Genomic DNA, 13,607 nt, shown 5'->3' with positions numbered 1-13,607 from the left:
CAGGTGTCAGTCCAAATCACTCTCTTGGGCTGCTTCCTGGAAGTCAGCTCTGTCAAGGGTGCAATAATGCTGCCATACCCCTTGACAAACCTCCTGTAATACCCGGTGAGTCCTAAAAAGGCTCTCACCACTGTCTGGGTCTTGGGGGGTTCCCAAGCCAGGATGGTTTCAATCTTGGGCTGTAGGGGCGCCACTTGGCCGCTCCCAACCTGGTGTCCCAAGTACACCACGGAACCCTGCCCGATCTGGCCCTTACTCGCCTTGATCGTGAGACCTGCCCTCCGCAGCGCCATCAACACTTCCCAGAGGTGGCGCAGATGTTCTTCCGAACTGGCACTGAACACTGCAATGTCATCCAGGTAGGCGGCACTGAACTCATCCAGTCCAACCAACACCTGGTTGACCAACCTCTGGAAGGTGGCAGGGGCATTCTTCATCCCAAAGGGCATAACCCAGAATTGGTAGTGTCCATCTGGTGTGGAGAATGCTGACCTCTCTTGCCCCATCAGTCAAAGCGATCTGACAGTAGCAAGACGTTAAGTCAAACGTGCTGAGGTACCGGGCAGCCCCTAACCGATCAATGAGCTCATCAGCTCTGGGGATGGGGTGGGTGTCAGTCCTGGTGACTGAATTGAGCCCTCTGTAGTCCACACAGAACCGCAGTTCTGGCGTGATACCCGGTGCGGCAGCCTTTGGGACCAAGACCACTCGGCTGGCCCAAGGACTGTTAGAGGACTCAATCACCCCCAACGTAAGCATCTTGGAGACCTCTTCCTTGATGCAAGCTCTCACCCTGTCAGTCACCCTGTACGTTTTATGCTTGACAGGGGGACTGTCCCCAGTGTCTACATCATGGACGCACCAATCAGTGACACTGGGAATCAAGGAGAACAGGTCAGAAAACTGTCCCAGCAACTGGTGACCGTCATTTTGTTGCTCAGGGGTCAGGGTGGAAGAGAGGTATACTCTATCCACTGACCCAGCTTGCTCTGTTGCAGGCAGGAGGTCAGGAAGAGGCTCAGTCTCCTCCTCCATTCCAGCATCTGTTGCTAGGGGCATGCCCACTTCGGACCTCTCTAAGTGGGGCTTCAGGCGGTTGACATGCAGGACCCGCAAGGAGTTCCTGGGAGACCGCAAGTCCACCAAGTAGGTAACCGGACTCCTGCGCTCCACCACCTCAAATGGTCCGGTCCACTTATCCTGGAGCGCACAGGGCTCCACTGGGGCCATGACCCACACTCTCTGACCAAGCTGAAGCTCTACCAGAGTGGCATTCTGGTTGTACCACCGCTTCATCTCCTCCTGGCTGGCTTCCAGATTCGCCTCAGCGAGTTTTCTGAAGCGCCTAGTTTGGTTCCTGAAGGCCAGCATGTAACTATATACATCCTGGGGAGGTTTCCTGAGAGATTGCTCCCAGCCTTCCTTGACCAAACTCAAAGGTCCTCTCACTGGGTGTCCATAGAGAAGCTCAAAGGGACTGAACCCTAGAGATTTCTGTGGCACCTCACGGTATGCAAAGAGAAGGCATGGTAAGAGGACGTCCCACTTATGACTCATAGGTTGCTCAAGACCCATTATCATGCCTTTTAGGGTTCGGTTGAACCTTTCAACCAACCCATTTCCTTGGGGGTGGTAAGGAGTGGTGAACTTGTATGTTACACCACACTCCTGCCACAGGGACTTCATATACTTAAGAGATGAAGTTGGTACTTCGGTCAGACACCACCTCTCTGAGGAATCCTACTCATGAGAAAATTCTCATCAGTGCTCGTCCCACCACGGGGGCCGTCACCGTCCTCAGAGGTATGGCTTCCGGGTACCGGGTGGCATGGTCCACCAAGACCAGGATGAACCTGTTGCCCATGGCTGTCTAGGGATCCAGAGGCCCTACAATGTCAATGCCCACCCTCTCAAAGGGGGTGCTGACCACAGGGAAGGGCTGGAGAGTAGCCTTGTGCTTCCTCCCACTCTTTCCACTTGCCTGGCAAGTCTGACAGGTCCTGCAATGAGTGTCTGAACTCTTGCGCATTTGGGGCCAATAAAAGTGGGTGACAAGCTTTTCAAAGGTCTTGTCCTGCCCCAAATGTCCTGCTAAAGGCACATCATGAGCCAGGCCCAGTAGGAAGGCTCTGAAGCGCTGGGGTACCACCAGCACACGGGCTGACCCAGGCTCAGCAACCTTAGGCTCACTATACAGGAGGCCATTCTCCCAGTAGATCCAATGTGATATAGACTGATCACCTGCTGCCTGGTTTGCAGCCTGCTGCGGCAAACCCACAAGAGAAGGGCACTTGTTCTGCTCCTCACAGAACTCCTCCCTGGAGGGACCTCCTTCCTACTACCAATGGGTCAGCTCAGGCAGGTCTCCCATTTCAGCAATCTCTTCCCCGGTAGGCTCCAGGGCATCCCCCTCAGGGTCCGCCTCCTCCTGGGCCGTGGGAATCTCAGGGGCCGGTTTCCCGTGCCCCCTACCTCTTCTCTTTAAGGCAGGCACCTAGGCCATTTTCTAAGGCTCCAGGTCCTCTTGAACACCCTTACCGGCTGCCATAGACCGAGTGGTCACGCAGGCCCACTCAGGCAAACCCAACATCTCTAAATGAGCTCTCTGCTCCACCTTAGCCCAAGGGGAGCTCTCCAGATCGTTACCTAACAGACATTCAACAGGAATGGCTGGCCTCACAGCTACTTGATGAGTCCCTGAGACCCCCCCCCCCCACTCAAAGGGAACCTGTGCCACCTTGCAGTGGCTCTCTGTGTTGTCAGCGGCAACAACTGGGTAAAATGCATTTGGGACTACCTGCTCTTCAGACACCAGCTGAAAACTGACAGCTGTCACACTGGCTCCGGTGTCTCTGAGAGCTTCCACCCTCTTGCCATTGATGGTCACCCATACTGCCTTTATTTCTTAGTGTTATCAGGCAGCTGGGTCCTGCGGACCACTTCACAGTCTCCTAAAGAGACAAGGGACATCTCGGCGGGACCCCACCCACCTTGGGCACCCATCTCTTCCTCCAGGGCTACACTAGCCAGCTGCCGGGGTGGTGCACCAATGGGTGCTTTCTTCCCATACAAGGGACATCTAGCATCATAAGAACAATGGCCTACCTGACCACACTTAAAACAGGTCTTGGGCCCCTTGTGAACAGGTTTATCTGTCGGGCCACTGCCTTCTTCTCAGGGGGAGGCTGGGAACCTTTCCCTTGGTTCCCTTGGGGATTACTTTGGGGCCCTTCTGGAACTCCCTCTGTTTACCCTTGTCCCCCCACTCTTCTGCTGGGGACCCTGCCCACCTTTGGCGAAGTCTCCCACATGACCCTTCTGGACCCGGGTGCTCACCCAGCGGTCCGCCTCCTCAGCAAGCTTCCTAGAGTTAGTTAGCTTGCTATCAATAAGATGCTGGCGTAGCTCTGGAAAACAGTTATTAGACAAGTGCTTCCATGCTAACAATTCATAGAGCGCTTCAAACGTATCCACTTTGCTACCCTTCACCCAACCATCCAATGCTCTGCAAAAGAAAGACACATATTCCACCCAAGTAGTAGACTCCAGTTTTCTGCAATTTCTAAACCTTTGTCTGTATAACTCTGGGGTCAAACCAAATCTGAACGTTAGGGCTCCCTTCATGTGGGTATAGGACATCCGCTCCTCTGCCAATCCTTCTCAGAGACCTAGTGGGCCAACATTGCAGCTTCATAAGCCCTAAACCATTGACCAATATCCTCATTCTTGTGGAAATCTTTAACTACATCTTTGGGGATGTAAGCTCTTGCTTCTGCCTGCACTGGTGGTATGCTGCCACCAGAGGGAGGAACCTCTAAACCTTTGGCCTTTAGTTCCAATTCCTTCAATCCTCTCTCATGCTCAAAATGCATTCTCTTTTCCTCTAAGGCTTACTTCTTCATTTCTGATTCCATCTCAAACTCTATTTTCTTGCTCTCTATGTCCTTCTGACCATTCATTTTGAGCCTAGCCAGCTCCAACTTATGCATCATCTCCTTTGCTCTGTCCTCCAGCTCTCCTGAGGACAATCCCTTGGAAGAAACACTGCTGCCCGCCCCTGAAGATGCTTTCCCTCCAGCTAAGCCCACTGGCCCCTCAAGCTGCCCATTTAAATCCTCTGCCTCCCCTGCTGTCTCCTCAGGATGCTCAGGAGCATTCCTAGATTCCACCCAGGCCCTCAGCGCCTTTTGGAATTCCTCCTTCCTGGTGAGGCCTTTCACAGAGATTTTAAATTTCTTGCACAAAGCTTTGAGATTAGGTACAGTGTAAGTATCAATTCTCTCTTCTTCCAACACAATGTCTACAGATACTACAGATACTGACTTGCTCATGGTAGCAAAAAGACTGGCAGTTCTCAGGAATAGAAACGAAGTTCCAAGGAAAGATTCTCTCAAAGTATGTGTTTGCGTTATGGTCAGCACTCACTAGAAGTGTGCACCAATCGCTGTATATGAATTACAAATACAAGTCCAACTCCTCACCGCTGACCACCAATGTTAGATTTGGGGGTCTCTAGTTGGCATAGGTAAGTACCTGTGACAAATAGGGACCCTTGCGTCTAGTCAGAGTAAGGGGCTACACTCCTAAAATAACCCCTGCTCACCCCTTTGGTAGCTTGGCAGGAGCAGGCAGGCTTCTCTCAGAGACAGTGTGTAAAGCATTTGTGAACACATACAGTAATACAGTTACAACACTACAAATGGACAGCACACAGGTTGTATTATAAAAATAAGTATTTTTATATAGACTTAAGACAAGACCAAACAACAAAAATCCACAATACTGTACTCAAAAATAGTCTCTCAAATGTTATAAAATAGCTCAGTTCTCTTAGGTTGTAAATGCAACACTTTACTCTCAATGTACCTTAGATGTGTAGCGCAAAGAAAACAAAAGGGTTGCAGGGAAGGTGATGCGTCGGTTGCTTACACGCAGGGGAGTGGATGCGTTGGTTCCTTACTGCTGCGCAGGGGAGTTGATGCTCGCTTCCTTACTGTGTGGGGAGTTGATGCGTCGGTTTCTTACTGCTCTCCGGTGCGATGCGACACGCTGGCACCTCGATGCGATACTCTTCTCCGGTGCGATGTGACAAAATGGCGTCTTGGTTGTGATGCGACAACGTTGGTGTGAAGCGACACGCCCGACGGCCATGCGGCGACTCGATGATCTTTGGAGCCGTGACAGGCCCTGCGACGTGCTTCTCCGGTGATGCGACAATGACCTCTGTGGCAGCATCCCGCTTCTCCGGTGATGCGCCGCGCTTCGGCGAAGCAATGTTGAACGCGGCAGCGGCGGCTCGCTTCCTCGGCAATGTAATGACAGCAGCTGCGGTGGCGACACGTTTGTCGTTGTTGCGTCGCGCTTCCAGCTCCCAGTGACACGCAGTCTTTGAGAAGGCCCAGCACAACAGCAGGCATTTCAATTCCCAGCAAGGGAATTCAGGGGGGGAGCTGGTTGGTGAAGTCTTGTATCCCTGAGACTTCAGGCAGGAGGCAAGCTCTAGTTCAAGCCCTTGGAGATTCTTCTTCAAGTTGACAGAAAATACACTCAGTCCTTTTCTCCTCTCTTTGGTAATGAAGCAACCACTGCAGGCCAACCCACAAACACACAGCACAGGGGTAGTCTCCTCCTTCAGCTTCCTGGTTCTTCTCCTCAGCAAAGGTTTGTCTTGATTCCCAGAAGTGATCTAAAGTTCTTGGGTCTGGGTCCCAATATTTATACTAAGTTTTCCTTTGTTCTCTGAAGGCAGAGAGGCCTTTGCCTAGTCCAAACCAGTTCTGGTCAGTCCTGGCGACATGTCTCCTTCTTTCCTTTCAGAGTTCCGGGCAGAGACATCAGACAAGTGGCATTTTCAAACACAGAATGTTAAAACCAACTTCACTAAAAGATGTATTTTATCATTCTGAGTTCAGGCATAACAAACTCGAATTTCTACCATGTTCCCTGAGTCAGTTAGGATTATAAAATGTAATAATCAAACTGCCCATTCTGGCCTATGGAGAACAGGTAGCCTTGCAATAGTGAAAAACGAAAATGGCTGTAATTCACTATTAGGACATGCCACACACACCAGGGCATGTCCTACCTTTTACCTACAAGGCACCCTGCCCTTGGGCCTACCATAGGGGTGACTAATATGTATAAAAGGGAAGGTTTAGGGACTTGCAAGTGGGTGCACTCTCCCAGTCAGCATGGCAGTATCAGACTGCACACAGGCTCTGCAATGGCAGACCTGAGACACACTTTACAAGCTGCTCCGGTGGGTGGCACAATCAGTGATGCAAGCCCACCAGCAGCATTGGTTACAAGCCCTGGGCACACGCAGTGCACTGTACAAGGGTCTGACAAGTAAACCAATCAAGCCAATCATGGAGTCATTAATTCATACATCAATTTACCATCGGGAGCACTTGCACTGTGGCACTGTGGCACTAAACAGCAGTGGCACAGTGCCCAAAGCATTTATAACCAGCAAAAACACATGAGCCAACAGCAAAAAATGGAAGGGAGACCCACGCCAATGGCGCCAGGTCTAACACCAGTCCTTTTGGAAGAATACAATCAATAGGGTTTGGGAAAGGGAAGGCACGAACTTCAGCTGGACAAAAACAAATAGAGCCAGCAAACAGAAAGGAAGCAAATGTGAGTTACAAACCACAAAGAAATGGTAAGCAATGGATGGAATGTTTTCCCAGAGAAGCTTTCCAATTGTCCCCAAGACGTCTTTAGCAAACCAGATAGCTGTGCTGTATGGTAGGCTTCGACCTAAAATAGTTCCCGAACGTTAGCTTTGTAAAGAAAAAAACACATTAAGTCAAAAAGCATGGTGAGAGAGCTATGCTTGGGGGCAAGACAAACATAGAATAGCAAGGAAAGCAACGAATCAAAAGTAAACGATTGAATTATCAAGAAATCCAATGAAAGGGCCCGAAGTACTTGGGAAAGTGTGTAATACAATGCTCCATTCAACGGTCAGCAAAATCTGTCTCTAGCGAGACAGCAAAAAGGTGGAAAGAGTTCAGCTACAAATTGCCATACTGAAAAAGAGAAAGAAGCTAAACTGAAGAGTACTTTTGCCAATGAAACCAATCAAGTGCGTGTGTGTTTAGTGGAGCTAAAGAAAAAGCTGAACTCTCAGTACACATGGCCTGTTTCCACCGTAATATGCCACAAGCTTTCTCCATTTTCTCCACTTTGTGCCGACCATCTTGCAAGCAATACAAACATCTCATCTAATTCTTCGCAATGCAATCAGTCTACCTCTCTCAATCATGCGCTGGCTCAAGGTAGTTCAGATGAGAGTCGGAATCTGATATCTGAGTTATGAGACATGGCGTTCTTGAGCCTCATGTTGGGTTCTTACTTGGCAAACAGAGGTGTAGCTAGATCTTTTGCTGCCCGTGGTGGTCAGACGTTTTCTGCCCGTGAAGTCCGCATGTGAGAGCTGGGCGGAGGGATGGGGACAGTCCCTGTGTCTGCCACCCCGCAACAGCCGCAAGTAAGAGACTCTGCCCCCAAAACTCATGCCGCCCGAAGGGGACCACCCCACCTGCATGCCCCTTGCTACACCACTGTTGGCAAGTGATAGAGCATGAGCTGCAATGACATGAAGCTTTTTGGGGCATATGACCAGATATAGGGACATATGTACTATTTACTAAAACTGCAATTTGAGACCAGTATTTTTTAACCCAGCAAAGAATATTAAGGACCAACCTATGCACTAATAGGTTTTTAAAATTCTGGATCGTAAAGGGTCGGAAGCTGGCCTTCCTCATGCATATTAATAAGGTAGGTCCCAAATTCCAACTCACTACGATTGGAGGCTATCACATGGATAGTGGTGTGCTGGGGTCAGCAGACCACCATGTCTGGGATTTGCTTTATGATAATATAGCAAACTTTTGTAAATGCAGTTTGTTTTCCTAAAATGAAATGGACTGCGTTTAACTTTTCGTTACATTAAAAAAAGGGAAGGGTTTACCGATTTCTTAGAGGTGTTGGTAAAAAACTGAAGGGCATATTATCAAGAACGGCGTTAAAATTATCGCCGCTTTAGCCCCAGGAAACTGCCGCTAAAGCAGCGATAACGGGCTTGATAATATGCCGCAGAGAATTCCAATAGAAGCCCATGTTCACACCAGAACATAGGCTTCTATTGGAATTCTCTAGGGCATATTATCAAGCCCATTATCGCCGCTTTAGCGGCAGTTTCCTGCCGCTAAAGCGGCGATACTTTAACGCCTTTCTTGATAATATGCCCCTGAGTTTTGCAACAGGATTTCAAAATATTGATACATTAGCAGTTCTGGGACACCCCCGCGCCGCACGGCCACCAGCTGCTGCGTGTGCCTCCCCGCCTTCTGCCTCGCTGCCCCGGCTCCGCCGCGTGACCACGCCCCCTGACATCGAGCGGCGTGGTCTGTGCCAGCTTCCTTTCTGTTGTTGCCATAGTGATCTGCTAATTTGTATTGTATTGCATTGTGCTGTTTGCTGTTGTTTTTCTTTCCCCACTTGTGCCTGATATCGCCTTCGTTTTTTCTTCACGCACCCGTCTCCCCGTTGTTGCCATAGTGATCTGCTAATTTGTATTGTGCTGTTTGCTGTTGATTTGTTTTCTTTCCCCACTTGTGCCTGACTTCACCTTCGTTTTTTTCACGTCCCCGTCTCATCCCTCCCCGCTCCCCGCTTCCCGCCATCACCGCTAGCCCCGCCCCTTTTCTTTGTGTACCCTCCCCGCTCCCGCCTCCCAGCTGCTCCGCCCCCCCGCGCACTTGGCCATATATGGCGACCGTGCGACGCAGGTGAGTGTGACCCAGTTCTGGGACACCCCCGCGCCGCACGGCCACCAGCTGCTGCGTGTGCCTCCCCGCCTTCTGCCTCGCTGCCCCGGCTCCGCCGCGTGACCACGCCCCCTGACATCGAGCGGCGTGGTCTGTGCCAGCTTCCTTTCTGTTGTTGCCATAGTGATCTGCTAATTTGTATTGTATTGCATTGTGCTGTTTGCTGTTGTTTTTCTTTCCCCACTTGTGCCTGATATCGCCTTCGTTTTTTCTTCACGCACCCGTCTCCCCGTTGTTGCCATAGTGATCTGCTAATTTGTATTGTGCTGTTTGCTGTTGATTTGTTTTCTTTCCCCACTTGTGCCTGACTTCACCTTCGTTTTTTTCATGTCCCCGTCTCATCCCTCCCCGCTCCCCGCTTCCCGCCATCACCGCTAGCCCCGCCCCTTTTCTTTGTGTACCCTCCCCGCCACCGCCTCCCAGCTGCTCCGCCCCCCCGCGCACTTGGCCATATATGGCGACCGTGCGAACGCGCAGCGGTCACGCGCAGCGGGCACGCCGATTGTGCGCCGAAGGCGCGCCAAAGGTAAGCCCGTCTACGCCCGTCCGCGCCTGGACCGCGCCCAGTGCCAGGACCCCTGGCCCTCGAAGACCCCGACCGACCCGCCTGACGTACACCGCCGCCAACCTCAGCGCACTCAACGCCGGTCGACTCCCAGGATGCTACCAAGCCACACCACGACGCACCCACGGACCCTTCAGCTGCCACGCCTGCAAGTTGACCTGCATCCGGACCTGCCCCGCACCAGCACCCGCCAAGTCGAACACCAGCAGCACCCACCTCAAGTGCATCCTGCTCAACACCCGCTCCGTCCACAGACACGCCATCGAACTCTGGAACCTCCTCGACACCACAGCCCCTGACGTTGCCTTCCTCACGGAGACCTGGATGAACGCCTCTTCAGCACCCGACATCGCCATCGCCATCCCAGAGGGCTACAAGATCACCCGGAGGGACCACACCGCCAACCAGATGGGAGGAGGCATCGCCATCATCCACAGAAACACCATCCGTATCACGACCAGCACCGACAACACCCTTACCACCGCCGAACACCTGCATTTCCAGATCCACACCGACCCGAAGACCACCCTCAGAGGCACCCTGATCTACCGACCTCCGGGACCACGCACCCAATTCAGCGAGGACATCGCCGACTTCGTCAGCCCGCATGCCCTCCCCTCCACTGACTACATCCTCCTGGGGGACCTCAACTTCCACCTGGAGAACAACAACGACCGCAACACCAGCACCCTGCTCGACAACCTCGCCAATCTTGGACTCAAGCAGCTGGTGTCCACCCCCACCCACCTCGCCGGACACACACTCGACGCAGTCTTCTCATCCAGCACAGACATCGCCTTCAGCCACGCCACAGAGCTTCAATGGACGGACCACAGCTGTGTCCACTTCACCTTCAAAAGAACGATGACCCACCACCACCAGCAACAGGTTGCCCGCAGAAGCTGGAACAAGATCACAGCCGACCAGCTCACCACCTCCTTGAGCCAGCACCCTCCTGCCAGCTCAGCGAACCCCAGCCAGGCCGCAGACAACCTCACGAAGTGGATCAGCAACTGCGCGGACGAGCTCGCCCCACTGAGGACCCCGCCCAGCAGACCCGGCAGCAAGAAAGCCCCATGGTTCACCGACGAACTCAAGAGCTCCGAACTGCCGAGCCCTCGAGAAAGTCTGGAGAAGGGAACCAACACCGGACAACAGGACCACCTTCAAGCTTGCCACCCGGAAGCACCACCAGCTGATCCGCGCCGCCAAGAAAACTGCATTCAAGGACCGGCTGGACAACAACGCACACAACTGCAAGGAACTCTTCAACATCGTGAAAGAGCTTTCCAACCCCAGCGCAGGAAACAACGACATCACCCCATCGCAAGACCTCTGCAACTCCCTCACCTCATACTTCCACAACAAGATCGCGGACATACACAACAGCTTCAACAACCAACCAACGCACACCACGACCGAACCACCACCCCCCACCACCACCCTCCGCGCCTGGACTCCGATCAGCACCGAAGACACCGTCCGCACGATGAACTCCATCCACTCAGGATCTCCGACCGACCCCTGCCCCCACCACGTCTTCAACAAAGCCGACGCTGTCATCGCACCCCACCTGCGAGACATCATCAACACATCCTTCGACACCGCCACCTTCCCTGAGAGCTGGAAGCACGCCGAACTCAGCGCTCTACTCAAGAAACCCACAGCGGACCCCACCGAACTCAAGAATTACCGCCCCATTTCGCTCCTCCCGTTTCCAGCCAAAGTCATCGAGAAGACCGTCAACAAGCAGCTGGCCGCCTTCCTTGAGATGAATGGATCCCTCGACCCCTCACAGTCTGGCTTCCGAGCCAACCACAGCACCGAGACCGCCCTCATCGCCGCCACCGATGACATCCGAGCCCTGATGGACAACGGAGAAACAGCGGCCCTCATCCTCCTAGACCTCTCCGCGGCATTCGACACTGTCTGCCACCGCACCCTAGTACAGCGCCTCAGCAACGTCGGAATCCAGGAGAAGGCTCTGGAATGGATCATCTCCTTCCTCGACGGAAGAACACAGAGAGTCCGCCTACCACCGTACAAGTCAGAGGCCACCGAAGTCATCTGCGGCGTCCCTCAAGGATCCTCGCTGAGCCCCACCCTCTTCAACATCTACATGAGCCCCCTCGCGGCCATCGCACGCCAACACAACCTCAACATAATCTCCTACGCCGACGACACCCAGCTGATCCTCTCCCTGACCAACGACCCCGCCGCCGCCAGAGCCAATCTGCACGAAGGGATGAAAGAGGTAGCCGAGTGGATGATGACCAGCCGCCTGAAACTGAACTCAGACAAGACGGAGGTCCTCATCCTAGGCTCTTCACCCTCCGCCTGGGACGACTCCTGGTGGCCCCCCGTCCTGGGCACCGCACCCAAACCGACAGACCACGCACGCAACCTGGGCTTCATCCTGGACTCCTCTCTCTCCATGACCAGGCAAGTCAACACCGTCTCCTCGGCGTGCTTCAACATCCTACGCATGCTACGGAAGATCTTCTGGTGGATCCCCACCGAGACCAGGAAGACCGTCACCCAGGCCCTCGTCACCAGTCGACTGGACTACGGCAACGCCCTCTACGCCGGCACCACCGCCAAGCTCCAGAAGAGACTCCAGCGGATCCAGAACGCCTCAGCCAGACTCATCCTCGACATCCCGCGAACCAGCCACATCTCCGGACATCTCAGAGACCTGCATTGGCTCCCCGTCAACAAAAGAATCACCTTCCGCCTCCTCACCCACGCACACAAAGTCCTACACGACCAAGGCCCGAGCTACCTCAACAACCGAATCAACTTCTACGCTCCCAAACGCCACCTCCGCTCAGCCAACCACGCCCTCGCCGCCGTCCCCCGCATCCGAAGAGCGACAACAGGAGGAAGGTCCTTCTCCTACCTGGCCGCCAAGACCTGGAACTCCCTCCCGACCGACCTGCGCCTGACCCAAGACCACCTCTCCTTCAGGAAGAAGCTGAAGACCTGGCTGTTCGAGCAGTAACGGCACCCCCCTCCCCCCAGCGCCTTGAGACCCTATGGGTAGGTAGTGCGCTCTATAAATGTCCTTGATTGATTGATTGATAGCTACCTGTTTTGTATTTGGAAGGTGCACCTACAAAACGCCTTTTACAGATACTTAATTCAGAATCCCATTTTGGAGTCAGAAAAACTTCTGACTCCTAAAATGAGATTAGTAAATAAGAAAAAGCATTTTAGCAGTCACAAACGTCATATCGTAGCATTTGCGATCATTCCAATGCTTAGTACGTGTCGTCTGCCCTAAATGTGGCTGCACATTAAATCCCCGTGAGGATGTCGAGATTTGCCACCACGTCTTGACTGATTTCTTCAAATCCACAAAAAGATGATTAAATGGAAGATGTATATAAGTTCTTGGATGTAAACTGTAAATATGCGCCATGCGCTTCACAAATGAACCAAATAGTTCTTCTTTCTGGCCCTGTCTATAGTCCTTTTTTTAAAATTCCTGACTGGGTGTATTTTTTGGGAGTCCAGAACCACGACTGATTATCAGAACGTTTGGCATGGTTTTATTGTTGCTAAAAACTGACTATTTTTTGCTGGTAAATGTGTAGATGAATGTTGTATTTGTTTATTTGTGTCTTTTTTAGTGCATGGAAGCAGACGTTGGACAATCATGTCCAAGACATTGCTTCTGTAATGGACCTTTATATTTACGCTTCCGCTGACATTTCCTTTTTCAGGCGTTACAGGCAGTCTACAAAATGCAGGACAATCTAACTAAGAAAACTACGTATAAAATATTTACAAATAACATATATTGAAAGAGTTTTTGACTGTTCAATCAAGCCGAAGTTAAATTAATAATAAATACCAGAATATATTAATATTGTCAAAGTTGTGTCAGTTTAAAAGAATATTGTACTGACTATATGGTTATGCAGGAACATTATCTGAGCAGAAATAGAGTGGAGGGGAGTACATTTAAGGACATTTGTTCAGGTGACAAAGCAGTGTTAATCTTAGGAACAGACATATAGTTGTCATTGGGATATGTGTGGATACATTGGGATTTGTCTGGTGGATGTAGAAGCAAAGCTTTAATCTCTTTTGGGGAAAACAATGGGATCCATTTTGTGAATACAGAAGCACAAATTTACCGTAGACCTACTGACGTTTTGCATGCGCGCTTAAGTGGAGCAGTGCAACACAGAATG

The 13,607-nt window shown here is 51.9% G+C and overlaps 1 protein-coding gene across 1 annotated transcript in view; it reads left to right on the top strand.

Annotated features, from left to right (window-relative positions):
• Positions 1-13,607, top strand: part of LOC146858951 (uroplakin-3b-like protein 1) — a 266,907-nt gene that overhangs the window by 233,681 nt on the left and 19,619 nt on the right. The window lies entirely within an intron of this gene.

Source organism: Triturus cristatus, chromosome 3_2 (genome assembly GCF_964204655.1).
Source record: "Triturus cristatus chromosome 3_2, aTriCri1.1, whole genome shotgun sequence".
NCBI lineage: Eukaryota > Metazoa > Chordata > Amphibia > Caudata > Salamandridae > Triturus > Triturus cristatus.
The sequence above is the reverse complement of the archived record's forward strand: the minus strand, read 5'-3'. Positions and strand labels throughout refer to the sequence as shown.